Source organism: Hyperolius riggenbachi, chromosome 2 (genome assembly GCF_040937935.1).
Source record: "Hyperolius riggenbachi isolate aHypRig1 chromosome 2, aHypRig1.pri, whole genome shotgun sequence".
NCBI classification, from domain to species: domain Eukaryota; kingdom Metazoa; phylum Chordata; class Amphibia; order Anura; family Hyperoliidae; genus Hyperolius; species Hyperolius riggenbachi.
In genome coordinates, this window is record NC_090647.1 from 29,975,700 (window position 1) to 29,993,201 (window position 17,502).

The 17,502-nt window shown below is 46.6% G+C and overlaps 1 protein-coding gene across 2 annotated transcripts in view; it reads left to right on the plus strand.

The window, feature by feature from the left end:
• The window catches only part of FAM168A (family with sequence similarity 168 member A), a 185,817-nt gene that overhangs the window by 20,986 nt on the left and 147,329 nt on the right, over positions 1-17,502 (plus strand). Inside the window, exon 1 of one of the 2 annotated variants that reach the window (XM_068264650.1) lies at positions 16,621-16,690. The exons of the other annotated variant lie outside the window; for it this stretch is intronic. The gene's annotated coding sequence lies outside the window, so the exon portion shown is untranslated. Of the gene's footprint in view, positions 1-16,620; positions 16,691-17,502 lie in introns of those variants that run through there. 2 annotated transcript variants of the gene reach the window in all.

The window sequence follows — 17,502 nt, forward strand, 5'->3', positions numbered from 1 at the left end:
TACTGTATTCTCTCTATCTAATAAATATATGGTACATGATTCCTTTCAGCCTCTCTATTGATATCCGCTCTTGCAGGATATGTCCTCATTCTCCCCAGCTGGGCATTGTATTGGGAGGACGGAGGATTTCCAGGGACAGCAGGCTCTGATTGTTCTACTTTCAGTCTGGCTCTTTTGTGCCGGGCTTATCACCTCCCTGGCTTCTCTCGCCTCCGAGGCTCTCAGCTCACCAGTGCACCCGCTGTGACGCTGAACGACCGCGCCGCAGTGTACGGACATCTCCTCCGCTGCCCTTTGTGTGTGTGAAGGACACTTGTCCTCTCTGGCAGGAAGTGGGGCCATCTCCTGGGCTGGAGGCTTTTTCCAGCGTCCATGCAGATGTTTGCGCACGGCGCCCTTGTTATCTGGAATACCTGTAGTGCTGGGGATAATGATGCCAGGCATCGGCGGATAAACACATTTGGTATTCTGCAGCTGCGGCGCCTCGCTGATGGCGGGATTGACAAGCGGCGTGTTCGCAGATTGCCGCACGTGTTGGAAATCATTTGGCCTTGTTCTCGGCAGCGTTCAGCTCTTCCGGCCCTATGAATATACAATTCAGGGAGGGGAGGAGGAGACCTCGCTGTGTGGTATCCCTGCGCATCCCTTTCATATTTTTACAAGGGCGTCACATTCTGGGCCGCAGGCCTACATTGGCCTGATCAGTAATTATATTTGGTCCGCGTGGGTAGAGGTGCATTTGTATTGCATCTGGCACAGCGCCTCCTTGTGTCCTGATGCAGTGCTTCCCCCCCCCCCCCCCCCCCAGTCCTGTGCTGCCCCAGCATGGCCTCAATTCACTAAGGCCTTGTTCACATTGTGTTCGGCTCGCGAGTCCATCTGCGGTGGGCTTTTTTCCTGGTTTTTTTTTTTCAAAAGCGGTTTCTGTGCGTTCGCTCGTTTTTGTGGGCGTTTATGTAAGTGCTTTTGCAGAGTGCTTTCGTCTTTCGATTCAGAAAAAAATCCGGAAAAAGTAAATACAATATATTTAAAAAAAAAAAAAAAAAGCTCACGCAAAGCGACTTTGTGAGCGTTTCGCGTTTTTCCTATACCTTCCATTGAGGCAAATTGCCTCAAAAATGACCCAAGCACCGCTTATCTGAGCGGATCGCAAACGAACCGCTTTGATATGAACTCCCTTTTATAGAGAATCATTGCACAAGCGCTTTCAGAGCGATTCTGAAAATCGCCCGCGCTTAAAATTTTACAAAACCGCCTCTAATGTGAACAAGGCCTAAGAAAGTTTGATAAAATTATTTAGGTCGGTAAAATACGGTATTACAAATTCACTAAGATTTTCCGCATGCGGTAGGAGTTCGGTGATTTACAATGCTTCAATTCACTAAGCTGGTAAGCTGTGGAGCAAGTCTGGCAGGAAGCTGCAAGTTCGTGTGCATGAGTCGGAGGTTTTCTGTCCATTACATCCCCGGAATCCCTTTAGATGTGCTGCAGCCACCAGAGGGAGCTCTTCTGTATAGAAGTATATAGATATGTACATCTATAGGGAAACAGAAAAGCCTTTTAAAATGTCTTCTGCTCTGCTGGACTGAAGTCCCGTCCTCCAGAGTATCGGACCAAATGGGGTGAGAAACAGGGTTGCCTCCTACTTTCAATTATCATTGGCCAGTCACTGACCAATTTTACCATCTCCTTATAGTATGAAGGTCAACAGATATTGAATACTATGAGCAGATTGTGCAGGTAAACCCACTTATTGCATGGGGGTGGTAAAATTGGTCAGTGATTAGCCAATCACAATTGAGGCCTGGAACCCACTACAAAGCGCTATCGCTAATTGCAATCACTAGCGTTTTTTTTAATGAGGGTTTTGTAAGCGATTTCATTAGTGTTTTCTAGCGATTTTGTTAGCGATTTTAAAAAATGTAAGCGTTTTACCAGCGATTGTGTTGCGATTAGCGTTTTTAATTCTGATTGGTCCTTTTTAATCTTTTTACAGTGTGCAGTAATTTTAAAAAGGCTGACTGAAGTGAGTGGATTAGCTGCATGCTTGTTTCAGGTGTGTGATTCAGACACTACTGCAGACAGATAAATCAGCAGGACTGCCAGGCAACTGGTATTGTTTTTAAAAAGTAATCAATATGGATGCCTCCATAACCCTCTCAGTTCAGGTGTCCTTTAACCACTTAAGGACCACAGAGCTCTCTGTTGGTAGGGTCCGATCGCCCCCCAGATGTCTGTTTATTTTTGCATAAATATTTTTGTATTTTTTTTTTTAAATCCCTCCCTCCCTCCCCCCAGCCAGCCAATCATGGTGATCGGCTGTCATAGGCTTCTGTCTGTGAAAGCCGATCGCTCTCTTGTGTCCCAGGAGGACAGCCGTGTCACATGGCTGTTTCCAGTACAGCGCTGCTTTAGATCGCAGCGCTGTACTATGTTTATAGACTGCGGTTTCGCCCTCTAACAGTTTCTGAGCTGCGATCGCTGCTGGGAGACTGAAGGCGGAGCTCAAGCGGAGATGCACGCATATCCGCACGCGCGATCTCCTGCAGAAGCCAGCCCAAGGACATGACTCAAATTGCCGTTAGGTGGTCCTGTGGCTGCCGGCGCGGTCACGCCCGCCTGTGTGACGCAGTCTTTAGGTAGGTAAAGGGGTTCTGTGGAGGGGCTCAAAAGACAACCCTGGATATGGCTGACTTTGCTGAAAACAAGTCAGGGGTGCAGATCTGTGATTTGTCGAGGGCCAGTGACATCACTAGCGAGCGCCTGTCATACCTGTAGAAGCACCGTTCAGTGCTGGTGTTTTTCAGTGCTTTCAGGACCTTCACAGGGATCAGGCTTTGATTATGTGGAAAAGTTCCGATTCAAAGTGTGAAAAACATTAAAAAAATAAATAGCACTGACTGCTCCACTTGTCTAGCTAAATAAAAGTCTATAGAGAGGAGAGATTCCCCTCCATTGGCGGCGAGATACAGCAGAAAGGCTTTCTTTGTGTCTGCGCGTCTGTTTGATCTTCTGTCTCCATCGTGATTGGCGATTGTCCACACATTGTAATCTCCCCGTCTGTCCTCGCGTTCCCGTTCCGCAATCAGCTCTCGCCCCTCCGCTTTCCCGGACTTAATTGCCATTATTTGGCGCTGAGTGGCTGGTTTTACAGACTCCCATTGCTGAATAGAATCTGCATTTTAAGCTGTTTTATTTTGTCAGTTATTTTATCACGTATTATTTATTCATTGGCTGCTGTGGCTGCGGTTTTTCCTTCGCTCACTCTCACTATCGTCTGAACGGCCGCGCCATGTTTAACGACTTCGCTGTGTTTATTGATTAAGTTAACACTTTGGTCCCTGGACACATCTTGGAAGATTGTAGTCAACATGAAATTCCATTTTTTGTTTAAAGGAAAACTGAAGAGAGATGGATATGATGGAGGCTGCCATATTTATTTACTTTTAAGCAATACCAGTTGCCTGGCTGTGCTGCTGATCCTCTGCCTCTAATACGTTCCGCCATAGCCCCTGAACAAGCATGCAGCAGATCAGGTGTTTCCTCCATTATTATTGGATCCAACAAGATTAGCTGCATGCTTGTTTCTGGTGGGATTCAGACCAGGGCTGTGGAGTCGTGGAGTCGTGGAGTCGGGCAATTTTGGGTGGTCGGAGTCGGGAAAAAATGCACCGACTCCGACTCCTAATGAATTTGTAACTGTAATTAAAATAGAAAATATGATAAAATGTTCTATTTCTCAGATAATAGTCATTAAAAATAATGTATATATACAGTAATAGCTGTGCTTAGTGCACAAAAATGAAATAAACCAATCAAAATTAGTTACTTGTGCTGCTTCAATAAAGCAGTCCCCATATTTTTAAGGTCAGATATACATATCTGATTGTGACTGTATATATGATGTGTACACAGGAATCTCTTATATATACTAAATAACATCTATGCTGTAAGAATAAAGCCTGATGTGTAGCTGTGTCACTAATAGTGATGGTCAACGAGATGGAAATAATTCTGCATTGATGCTGATTTATGCAAATGTATGCACTCCCTTTGCTGATGACATCAAATAATGTGATATGTTATTAAAATTTGGTTTGGTGACTACAAATTAAAGGGTAACTGAGACGGATGTAAAGTAAAGTTTTATACATACCTGGGGCTTCCTCCAGCCCCCTTCAGGCTAATCAGTCCCTCGCTGTCCTCCACCACCCGGATCTTCTGCTATGAGTCCTGGTAATTCAGCCAGTCAGCGCTGTCCGGCCGCATGCCGCTCCCACAGCCAGGAACATTCTGCACCTGCGCAATAGTGCTGCACAGGTGTAGTATGCTCCTGGCGGCGGAATGTGTGCATGCGCACTACGCCTGACTGGCTCAAGTACCTGGACTCCTAGCAGAAGATCCAGGTGGTGGAGGAGGACAATGAGGGACTGATTATCCTGAAGGCGGCTGGAGGAAGCCCCAGGTATGTATAAAACTTTAATTTCATCTTTCTCAGGTTTACTTTGTTACACAGTAGTACTATACTCTACATATGCTCTCCCCACAGAGCTGCAGGGAATCCACTGAGAATGCTGTGCACATTGAACACAGAGGTGTTGTCTGTTTACAATCTCCTCATTCCCCTGCAGAGTACCTGCACATCATTCTTACATGTACCCACACTTACATTGCCTAGGGCCTGATAGATGTTCTTTGTTCCGGTTTGTACCTTTTACAAGTACTCTTACCAAGGACTAGTTTTAGTCTAAAGGGAATAAATATAGTAGTCTCCATATCCTTTTCACTTGAGTTGTCTTTTAAAATTCCTAAGCATTGGCAGTTAAGAGACGAATTTCATGTTACATACTTTTAATCAACAAAATTGTAATATGCAAATTAGAGGAGTCGGAGTCGTGGAGTCGGAGTCGGTGGAATCCTAAACTGAGGAGTCGGAGTCGGTGGATTTTTGGACCGACTCCACAGCCCTGATTCAGACACTACTGCAGGAAATAAATATAGAAGCCTCCATATACTTCTCACTTCAGTTGTCCTTTAAAGCACACCTGAAGTGCTTGGAATACAAAGGCTGACATTTATATCCTTTAGCCACTTCCACACCATGAAATTTTATGCTGATCTGTGCAGCGTGGGCTCTCCAGCCCACAGCACAGATCAGCTAGCAGCCAGGGCGATCAGACTTCCCCCCCCCCCCCCCCCCTTTTTTTCCCCACTAGGGGGATGTCCTGCTGGGGGGGTCTGATCGCCGCCGGCTGCTTGCGCTTGCGGGGGGGGGGCTCTTCAAAGCCCCCCTCCGCAGCGCTTCCTGGCCTCCTTCCCCTTCCCTCCCTCTCCCTCCCCCTGTGAGCGGCGCAGGACGGATTTCCGTCCTGCGCCTGATGGGATAGGCTTTAGCCTATCAGATGCCGGTGATCCCCGGCCAATCAGAGGCCGGGGATTGCCGATCTCCTCTACGCAGCAGCGCCGTATACATGTAAACACCGGGGAAGGTCTTCCCCGTGTGTTTACATTTACCCTGCGAGCCGCCGATCGGAACTGACATGGAACGGCCGCTCATACGAGCGGCCGTTTCCATGGTATACACTTCAGGATTCAGGGGCGTGTATATACGTTTTGAGAATCCGGAAGTGGTTAAACAATGCACATTGCCTGGCTGTCCTGCTGATTCTCTGCCTCTTATACTGTTAGCCACAGCCCCTGAACAAGCATGCAGCAGATCAGGTACTCTGAAGTGTGACTGGATTAGCATCATGCTTGTTTCAGGTGTGATTCAGACACTACTGCAGCCAAAGAGAACAGCAGGACAGCCAGGCAACTGGTGTTGCTTAAAAGGAAACAAATATGGCCGCCTCCATTTCACCCTCAGTTCAGGTGTACTTTAAAATTGCTACTATTTTGCAGTTTTCATTTATAGATTATTTAGTCAGGCCTCTTTTCCATGGACGGTTGAGCTGTGTGCTCAGTGAGCAGTTGCCAGGCAGCAGTGAGCAGTTGCCAGGCAGCAGTGAGCAGTTGCCAGGCAGCAGTGAGCAGTTGCCAGGCAGCAGTGAGCAGTTGCCAGGCAGCAGTGAGCAGTTGCCAGGCAGCAGTGAGCAGTTGCCAGGCAGCAGTGAGCAGTTGCCAGGCAGCAGTGAGCAGTTGCCAGGCAGCAGTGAGCAGTTGCGAGAGTCTGAGAGGCATTTCGCTGCCTGTCAACAGTCTGTGGAAAAGAAGCCTTAAAGAGGAACTCCAGTGAAAATAATGTAATAAAAAGTGCTTCATTTTTACAATAATTATGTATAAATGATTTAATCAGTGTTTGCCCATTGTAAAATCTTTTAAATCCCTGATTTACATTCTGACATTTATCACATGGTGACATTTTACTGCTGGCAGGTGGTTAGTGATAGTAGATGCTGCTTGCTTTTTTGACAGTTGGAAACCACTGTAAACAGTAAAACAGCTGTTAATTCCCACAGTGCATTGAGGTTCACAGACAGGAAACTGCCAGGACCATGGTCCTCACAGTTTCCTGTGGGAGGGGTTTCACCACAATATTTGGCCATACAGCGCCCCCTGATGGTCTGTTTGTGAAAAGGAAAAGATTTCTTATGGGAAAGGGGGTATCCGCTACTGATTGGGATGAAGTTTAATTCTTTAATTCACGGTTTCTCTGTTTTGCCCATTGTAAAATCTTTCCTCTCCCTGACTTGCATTCTTAAAATTATCACAGCTGGTAATATCTTTTTCTGCTGGCAGGTGCATCACTGCAGAATGTGTGTTGTTGTAAGTGAATATAAATACCTGGACCCATATGCAATTCACTTTTTCTTCTGGGTTTTCCCCTTTGGCCTCGTTCACATTACAACACGCAGATGGCCGTGCGATCAGAACGCAACGCTTTGAACACATGTGATGTGAACATCAGACAGTGCAGTCTATGCACTTCTGATGTTCGTGCGCGTCTGTCTGCCGTACGCGTTGCCGAAATCAGCACGGCAATGCATGCAGTGTGAACGAGGCCTACGTGATATTTTCAAACTTGTCAATAAAATGCTTAAAATCAATTTGTCAGTACTTTTGCACCTACTTTTTGGTACTTTTCAGTTGCAAAGTGCTGTAAAGTTACTCGAAGTAAAATATGAAAAATGATCCCCAGGAGAAAACGTAAAGAGAACCTGTAACGAAAAAACGTTCCCTGGGGTGTACTCACCTCGGGAGGGGGAAGCCCCAGGGTCCCAATGAGGCTTCCCCCTCCCCTATAGCTGCAGGCAGTCCAGCGCTGGCTCCCCAGAAGTGTCCCGGAATTCTCCCTCGACAAGCCTGAGGAGCGCTGATTTATTTACCTCTCCTGGCTCCAGCGGGGGGCGCTGTTGCGGCTCTTTCAGCACGGAGATAGGCGGAAATAGCCGATCTCTGTTGGGTCCGCTCTACTACACAGGTGCAGGAGACTGGCGTCTATGCAGTAGAGCGGCCCGACAGCGATCGGCTATTTCCGTCTATCTCTGAGCGGAGAGCCAATACTGCGCCTGCGCTAGAGTCGGAGAGGTAAATATTTACATCCCTGCCGTTCCCGGAGGATTTTCACTGCCGCCGTGGGACGACGGGGGAAGCCTCAATAGGATCCGGAGGCTTCCCCCACCTGAGGGTAGTAGTCTTCCCCCCCCCCCCCCCCCCCAGGGGAGGTTTTCTTGGTTACAGGATTTCTTTAAAGGACTACTGTAGGGGGAAAAGAGTTGAACTTACCCGGGGCTTCTAACGGTCCTCCGCAGACGTCCTGTGCCCGCGCAGCCACTCAGCAATGCTCCGATCCCCGCCTTCCGTATTTTGCGACTTTAAAGTGGGAAAACCACTGCGCCTGTGTGGCGACGTCCTCGCTCCCGCTAACGTCACTGGGAGCATACTGTGCAGGCGCAGACCGTACTGGTCCAGTGCCGTACACTCCCGGTAACGTCAACAGGAGCAAGGACGCGGTCGCGCAAGCACAGTGGTTTTCCGCCATTTAAAAGTCGTAAATTCGGAGACGGGGACTGCAGCATCGGTGAGTGGCTTCGCGGGCACAGGACATCTGCGGGAGGACCATTAGAAGCCCTAGGTAAGTTCAACTCTTTTCCCCCCTACCCCCCTACAGTAGTCCTTTTGTCACCATAAAAATCAAATTTTAACAGCAACTGGTCTGAGTGTATTAAGTGATAAAGATGCTGCAAAATCCTGCATTCAAAACTTGCAAAACTTTTTCTGCTGTTATGATTTGGAGTGATCACATACTTTAGGAGCACTGGACCTTTAATAGCCATTGCCATTCAGTTGCATGCTGGGGGTTCTTTTTATTTATACTATATTCCTCCTGTTCCTTTTATTTCCCTGCCTAGCTGCTTATCAGAAACACCCTCTGATCACTTGTGTTTACAAGCAAGGCTGAGGTGACTCAGCGGTTGGAGGAGTAAATAAAAAGACAGTGCAGTTCCATGTATACACCTCAGTGGGAGTGTCTGAAGACTCCGGGAGGAGGGCAGCTAATGAATACACAATGAGCAAGAGAAGGGAGGGGAGAAACAAGAGTCAGGGAGGATATGATGTCAGCATTAGCTTGGCAAGATGGCCACTGCCTAGAATAGGATTTTCTGCTTTTCCGTTATAAAATTCACAGGGATAATTATGTGGATAGCACAATACATCTGTTATGTAAGTAGAACTAGTATTTATTTACTTATATATGTGTTTTTTTTTTCCAAGGTTAGCATGGAGGTCGTTTGTTCTTTAAGAGAAAAGTTAATATCATATGGGCGCTGGTCTCCCAGAGCTCTCTGGGGTAGAATGATGTGGCATCAAAGCATAGGCTGTGACATCACTTGGAGGGTGGTGTTATTACCAATATACATCAATATATAGATATTGGAAGTGTTTCAGTTGCTGAAACCAGGAAAATGACAGTAAAAGTGAGGATCCTGAGAAATGTTACATTCTACTATATGTCACTACAGAGCCTCTTTAGTGTGCAGGTGTGAAAGTCCTGGCCACAACAATTACCAAGGAAAGGGGCAGGGGGAATACTGGGCTGCAGGAAGGGGAGTGAATAATTGCTGCACTTGGGGGCCTGGAGGAGGTTTTTGTCTGCTTTCAAGGGACAGGAGGGCTTAATGGCTACAATACTGTACGCAGTGCAGTCATTAACCCCTCCTGAGCCCCAAGTGCATTAACTTTGCTGGGTAGACTTATACTTGAGTCAATAAAAAATCCAGCTTAAGAGGGTTGAATATTGGAGTTGACTTATACATGAGGTCGACTTGTATTCGAGTATATACGGGTACATTAGCAAGAGCTTTTTCTAATCACTAGCGCTTAGAAAAGGCTGCTAGTGGGTTTGAGCCCTAATGCTAGAATCTTACCTCCTCCAGGTCTGATCATCCTCCTTTTGCTGCAGCCACCCGCTCTCAAGGCCTAGAACCCACTAGAGCGTTTTTTTGAGCGTTAAGGGAGCGCTTTAAATCGCTAGCGATTTCCCTAAATGCTCTGCCAATGTATATAAATGTTAAATTCCACAGTAGCGATTGCGATTATCAAAATCGCAGGACATGCAGCATTTTGGGAATGTTTGCGCGTCAATGTAAATTATTAAAGCGCTGGCGTAATCGCTCATGAATCGCTACACATAGCGATTTGTGTGCGATTTTAAATTACTGCAAACTGTACCAAAAATTAAAATAATTAGAAATGACCAATCAGAATGAAAAACGTTAATTGCAAATCGCAATCACTGGCGAAAAGCTTACACCTTTTAAAATGCAGGATGCATCAGAATCCTGATAGTTGAGCATGGCAAGGCAAGAGGGATTGTGAGGGATTGTGTACACGCATCATCACCCCATGGCATTGGTAAAATTGGTCAATCTAAATTGTATGTGTGTGGGTGTCCTGACAGTACCCCTGATGCATTTTCCACAGCGCTTGCCAGAGAACGCTAAACAGTTTGTCACTAATTGGCCCTCGGGCTCATCATGCGAAGCAGGCTGATTTAATAGACACATTAAATCTAACAAAAAGTGACCAATAACAATAAGCTAAGTCGTTTTCTTTGAAAGTTAATTGTAAAAGGGGATCATTTCTCTGATTGGATGCATGGAGGCGACGGTGGATGGGATGGGTGCGTAGGTCTGTACGGCATTGCTCGATCGAGTTTCAAACAGATTTCTGAGGAAATGTGATTTAAGTGGTGTGAGGCGTTAAAACGATCACCGCTTCTCGACTGACTTCTGATTGGTGAGGAACGGATTGTTTGGAAATCACAGCTGGTACTCCAGTGATGAGAGTGAGGCACCACTTACACTTGCAAAACGCTAGCGCTTTTGCTATGGTTTTGCTCTGGCGATTTTTGGCGATTAACGCAAAAAAAATCGCCATTTACACTTGCCGATTTTTCGCGATCATGATTAGCGCTTCTATAGCACTAAACGCGATCGCGGGGAAATCGCCTGAAAATGGTGCAAGATACAAATTTGCATTTGGCGATTTGCGTTTTAATCGCCGGCGATTAACGCAAATCGCCCAAGTGAGAACGGGTCCATAGGGTGTTATGGCTCTAGCGCTTTAAGAAGCAATAGCGCTTGAGCGTTTTTGCCGGCAAAACTCTCAGATGTGAACGGGGTTTGATGGAATTTGACCTTTTATGGAAATTCGCGCACTTTAGGCCCCTTTTTGCGCTACACGGGATTAATTACATTGCGTTACCCTTTCTGCACACAGGGTAGCGCAACAGCAATAGAAAGTCTATGGGCCTAGCACACCACCCCATCGCGTTGCACTGAAAGTGCCGATTCGCTGCTGAGTCATCACAAAGTCAGCAGTGCGTTATCATCGCACCTCCGCCTCCGAAATAATGTAAGTCAGTGGGCAACACATACATGTTTAACACGTTGGCGGTGCGCATGCGCAGAAGGAGGGGAGTATGACCGGGACTTACTTCCTGCGGGGGTGGGGGGCGACGCTATGCTTATGACCCTTTCAGTGCACTCTGCTGCAGGGTCATATGAATGACGATTTGTGCGTTACGATGCAATCGGGGCGGAGCATCACTTTGGAAACCACTCCAGTAACATTGCATTATTGTCAGTACTAATGCGAATTCTCACTCTATATAATGAATATTGTGGGGGGGGGGGGGGGGGGGGGAAAGCAACTTTATTCACTGTTGTTTTTACTACAGGTCCTCATTATATCTGCATAAAAATATCAATGCTCTTCTCGTCCCTGGCTGCCAGTCAGAAGCCTCGATTCATTTTGGAAACCATTCTCTTGGAAGCTGATTGGTTGCTGGGGACGACACGGCTCGCGGTTATGCCTGTCAGGGCGATGTTGCAGCTGATTGGTTGCCAGGACCAACGATATTGCATGCTACACAAGAAAAAGGGATGTGTACTCTACCCAGCCAACACCTGACTTCTATACTGGCTGCCTCAAGTCAATTGACCAATTAAAATGGCAAAGGGTTTCCATATTGTATTCGCCTACTAGAGTATGCAGGATATAAAACTATCTCCCTGTTATTCCTGCAGGAGATGGCCCACGCAATATACATTGCATCTCAACAGGTGTGCTGCATGTAGGCTGCCCCTTGTACCCCCAAGAAATGAAGGGCAGCGCAGATACCCCCACAAGGCATCCACTGCCCGGGAGCACTGCAACTGCCCCTCAGGGAGGGGGGAGCGAGAGAACATGGCCGGTACACCCCCCCCCCTACAGGAACGGCCGACGTCCGGGGGGGGGGACCACCCATGCTGCCCCCCCAAAGGATAGATTCCCTACCTTTGCAATTTTTACTTACCTGTTGGTGCAAATTGCATGTCCTGGTAGCAAACACACCGATGGTGGGGCGAGTGGGTGAAGCAGACAAGCCCGCCAGGCACTTGCTGTTCATTGGTTGCCGGTACAATGTGGCTTACTGTTAGGCCAGTTAGGCCACATTGCTGCTGATTGGTTGCCGTGGGTGACGCGGCTGGCCGTTAGCCCTATCAGGGCGACATTGCTGCTAATTGGTTGCCGGGGGCGACGCGGATGGCCGTTAGGCCTATCTGGGCGACATTGCGGAGGATACAGTCTATTGCATTTCAGCTTTTCACAGGCCTTAGAGCCGCTCCTTCCTGAGAGCTGTTAGCAGATGGGCGGATTGGCGGCCCGCTGTGCAGCCGGTGGCTCTGGGATGGGGGATGCTGCTGCTTCTGTGTCATCCTCTCTGTTGTTCTCCAGAGGAGAGACATCTTACAGCAATTGTTGTGAGGAGACCCTGGAGCCCTTCGCTATATTCCACGCCTGGCATCCCGAGCAGGCACGGCCGCTTGTTATCTACACAGGCAGGAAGGACGCAGCGTCATGGAATGGCTAACAAAGGGAACCTGTCATCCCAAAAACTACTGCATAACCTCACAAGTGGTTCACACTGAGGGCCCATTCACACCTACGTTTTTAAGCGCTTTGTTTCCCTCTCCCGGCGCTCCACTGCGCACTGCATTTTTTAAAAAACGCTTTTCTTGAGCAGTTTTGTAATTCACTCCCTGACGCAAGTCAGGAAGTGAACTCTGACCCGGAAAAGAATAAATACGCAATTGCTGCACAAATCGATTTTGTGAGGGTTTTGCGTTTTTCCTATACCTTTTTATGATGGCAAAAACGCCCCAAAAATGGTACATGTAGCGCTTTGCTGATCGGATTGGAAACGAACCGCGCTGATATGAACCTTCTCATAGGGAATCATTGCACAAGTGTTTTTTGGGTGATTTTAAAAAGAAATTGCCTGCGCTTGAAAAAAGCAGAAAACACCCCTAGTATGAACGGGCTCTAAAGGTGGCCATACACTGGTCAATTGTTTTCTTCGATATCTGGCTGGTTTGATCATTTGAAGCTGCAGTGGCTGAATATAGTGTACTGGTTAAGGGCTCTGCATCTGACACAAGAGACCTGGGTTCAAATCTCGACTCTGCCTGTTCAGTAATCCAGCACCTACTAAGCAAATAATTCTTTGGGCAAGACTACCTAACACTGCTACTGCCTGCTGATTGCACTCTTGTGTCTGCCTCACAAGCGCTTTGATTCTGCCAAAAGAAAAGCGCTATACAAATCTATTGATCAGTGCCAGATGGAAGATTTTGTTCAATTGGCGGCGGGTCAGGGAGAGCATCGCTAGCAACTGAGATCACTTCCTGCTGCTACATGTGATCGTGACCAGCCAATCAGAGCCTTATCACCCTGAGCAAATGTCTCTAAAGGTGGCCACTAATGGTCCAATTTCTAGCGAAAAATCGATCGAGCGATCAAATTCTGATCGGAAGAAAAATCGTTCACTACACCATCAACGAACCAATCTTTGCTTCCTATCTATCACAACCAATCAAGAAAATCCAAATTTTGTTTTGACAAAAATCCATTTGGACAATTTTTTTTTATAATCGTTCATAATGGATTGTGTCCATCAACTGTGATTATTTTCAACCAATCCCGATCAGAATTTCTGATCGCTTGAATGATTTTTCGCTAGAAATCGGACAGTTAGTGGCCACCTTCAGTGATTTCGGCTACACACTAGTCAGTCGTGTAGCTATTTGGATATTGGGATACAGGGCTGTGGAGTCGGAGTCGTGGAGTCGGAGTCGTGGAGTCGGGCAATTTTGGGCAATTTTGGGTGCCTGGAGTCGGAGTCGGGAAAAAAATGCACCGACTCCGACTCCTAATGAATTTGTAACTGTAATTAAAATAGAAAATATGATAAAATGTTCTATTTCTCAGATAATAGTCATTAAAAATAATGTATATATACAGTAATAGCTGTGCTTAGTCCACAAAAATGAAATAAACCAATCAAAATTAGTTACTTGTGCTGCTTCAATAAAGCAGTCCCCTTATTTTTAAGGTCAGATATACATATCTGATTGTGACTGTATATATGATGTGTACACAGGAATCTCTTATATATACTAAATAACATCTATGCTGTAAGAATAAAGCCTGATGTGTAGCTATGTGACTAATAGAGATGGTCAACGAGATGGAAATAATTCTGCATTGATGCTGATTTATGCAAATGTATGCACTCCCTTTGCTGATGAAATAAAATAATTTGATATGTTATTAAAATTTGGTTTGGTGACTACAAATTAAAGGGTAACTGAGACGGATGAAAAGTAAAGTTTTATACATACCTGGGGCTTCCTCCAGCCCCCTTCAGGCTAATCAGTCCCTCACTGTCCTCCACCACCCGGATCTTCTGCTATGAGTCCTGGTAATTCAGCCAGTCAGCGCTGTCTGGCCGCATGCCGCTCCCACAGCCAGGTACATTCTGCACCTGCGCAATAGTGCTGCACAGGTGTAGTACGCTCACGGCGGAGTGTGTTCATGCGCACTACGCTTGACTGACTCAAGTACCTGGACTCATAGCAGAAGATCCAGGTGGTGGAGGAGGACAACGAGGGACTGATTATCCTGAAGGCGGCTGGAGGAAGCCCCAGGTATGTATAAAACTTTAATTTCATCTGTCTCAGGTTTACTTTGTTACACAGTAGTACTATACTCTACATATGCACTCCCCACAGAGCTGCAGGGAATCCACTGAGAATGCTGTGCACATTGAACACAGAGGTGTTGTCTGTTTACAATCTCCTCATTCCCCTGCAGAGTACCTGCACATCATTCTTACATGTACCCACACTTACATTGCCTAGGGCCTGATAGATGTTCTTTGTTCCGGTTTGTACCTTTTACAAGTACTCTTACCAAGGGCTAGTTTAGTCTAAAGGGAATAAATATAGTAGTCTACATATCCTTCTCACTTCAGTTGTCTTGTAAAATTCCTAAGCGTTGGCAGTTAAGAGACGAATTTCATGTTACATACTTTTAATCAACAAAATTGTAATATGCAAATTAGAGGAGTCGGAGTCGGTGGAATCCTAAACTGAGGAGTCGGAGTCGGTGGATTTTTGGACCGACTCCACAGCCCTGTTGGGATAGCCGGCCCATTGCTGTTTCTAATCTTATCTTGTGAGTTACAGCGGATAAGGAAGGATAAACTACTGTACACAGACACCATGCTTTGCTTTCTCTCAGGAACACACACTGTTCCCATTTTTTTTCTCTGCTCTTTGAGTAAACTTTATTTAACACTACCTGGTTAGACAACATTGTCACATGACTCTAGATCAGTGGATAAGCTGTATAAGGGCATATGAATCCCCCATATCCCAAGTCCTTTTGACCCTGATCAGTACGAGGTATGGTACAGTGTGAGGTAATAGGCTGACCATTCCCCGAGCAGGATGTGTTACGTATAATAAAAGCCTGTTTTATATATAACCTTGTGTCCCCTGTACTCTCCTCACTCCTTGAGGAAACCCCCTTCTCCCACTTAATGTACAGTAAATATTAATAGATTTCTATAGGGCATTGAGATGGCCTTCATATTTTGGGTCAAGAGCAGGTGATGGAGAAGAGAACGCACGGCCTTACCCTACATTTACAAGGTTATCCAGCTCTCTTCTGATTGGAGGAGATAGCTGGGCCACCTTCTGTGATGTGCGCTGGGAATAGCGAGTCCTTTCTTCCACGCTGTCTGCGTTAAAGTCTGTCTGTGTGACCAGATAAAAGCTTGTAGCGGTAGAGGACGTTTGGAGGTCACAAGTGTGTAAATTGAAGGAAACCATTGCATTGTTAAAGTGATGATACATACCGTGTACATTAGTCGATCTGACAACAGATGCACCATTAGATAGATCCCTCCCTGAGCGAATCTCCATCTTTATATAGATCCTTTACAGGGAGTGCTTTTGTGAAGAATAAGGCTGCTTTCACAGTAAGACGTTACAGGCGCACGTTAGAGCAGCCTGTAACGCACCCCACCGCACAGCAATGAAAAATCAATGGGTTGTTCACAGTGCCCATATTGCGTTACACAGTAACGCTGCACGTTCTTTTGAAGTGCAGCATAATGTGCGTTCTAGCGGCTTAAGCCGCGTTAGACTGTTTGCACATGCTGAGTATTTTTTTTTTTTTTATTTTATGGGCGGAGAGGAGAGTCCGCTACGTAGCCAGGCACATGGCTACTTTATATTCACTTCACTTGCAGCGTTTACTTCCTGGAGTGGCCGCTGATTGGCTGGCGGGACCACGTGATGCGGAGAGCTCCGCTCACGTGGTCTCCGCAGCTCATCCGACAGAGCAGGCGCACCAAGAGCTGCTTTTAACGCGGCTCTTGGCAGCGTCCTGCTCCAACACCACCAGGCGTTGCATTAGGGGCACGTTATGCGACCTATAACGTCCCCTAAACGCAACGTGTTGGTGAGAAAGCAGCCTCAATGAAATACTGAGAATCCCCCATGAAGGGATGGACCAGTCCAAAATGGTCAGTTCCCTCAGATTTCTACTAACAACATAGGAGAAAAGTAATTTATGGCTCATTTTACTCTGCATTCTTCGTATTTGCATGGGTTTACATGTATTAAATTTTACAATTTTTTTTTTTTGCAATAGTGGTTTTTAAAGAGAACCCAAGGTGAGAAGGATAGGGAGGCTGCCATATTCATTTCCTTTTAAACAATGCCCATTGCCTGGCAGGCTTCCTGATCCTGTGTCTCTAATACTTCTAGCCGTAAAACCAACATGCAGCAGACTCTGACTCAGGTGTTTGACGTCACACTGACATTCCTGCTGAGTATACAGCTCCCACACAGAGGTACTATAACCTTTTGAACTTTTGGTCACTATCTTCATATCAGGAATGTATGCGCAGATGCACAGAGGCTCATTACTGCAGGTGTTACTCATCTGGAGGTGCAATGCTTCATGCTCTGTGCAACTAATCACTTATGCAGGAATATGATAGTTGCTGGACTGATACAAATGTAAAACGAAAAGGCAGCCATACATTGGTTGATTGCCACCAGATCGACCAGCAGATAGATCCCTCTGTGATCGAATCTGATCAAAGAGGGATCTATTGGCTGCCTACACTGCAAACAGATTTTGAATCGATTTCACTATGAAACCGATCCACAATCTGTGGAGCTGCTGCCGCTGCCTCCTCCCCCTGCATACATTACCTGATCCGGCCGGCGCGAGTCCCCCGGTCTCCGCTGTCTCTTCTCTGCTCTGGGCTTCAGCTTCACTTTACTTCCTGTCGGGGGAAGTTTAAACAGTAGAGGGCGCTCTACTGTTTAAACGTCCCCCGACAGGAAGTAAGTGAAGCTAGCCGGAGCCCAGCGTGGAGAAGGGACCACAGGGACACGCGCCGGCCGGATCAGGTAATGTATTGCCACTAGCGTTGGTCGTCGGAGGTTCGAACGCCGCTATCGACGCACTCCCGACCAGCCGGCGATCAAGCAAAATTTTCCGCGTGGACAGATCAACGGGATTGATAGATTTCAGATGGAAATCGGTCAGCGTGTGCGCATCGATTTCACAGCAGCTTCGATCACCGTGATCGAATCTGCTGTGTATCGGCGGGAAATCAAGTAAGTGTATGGGCACCTTAAGAGTGTTGAATCT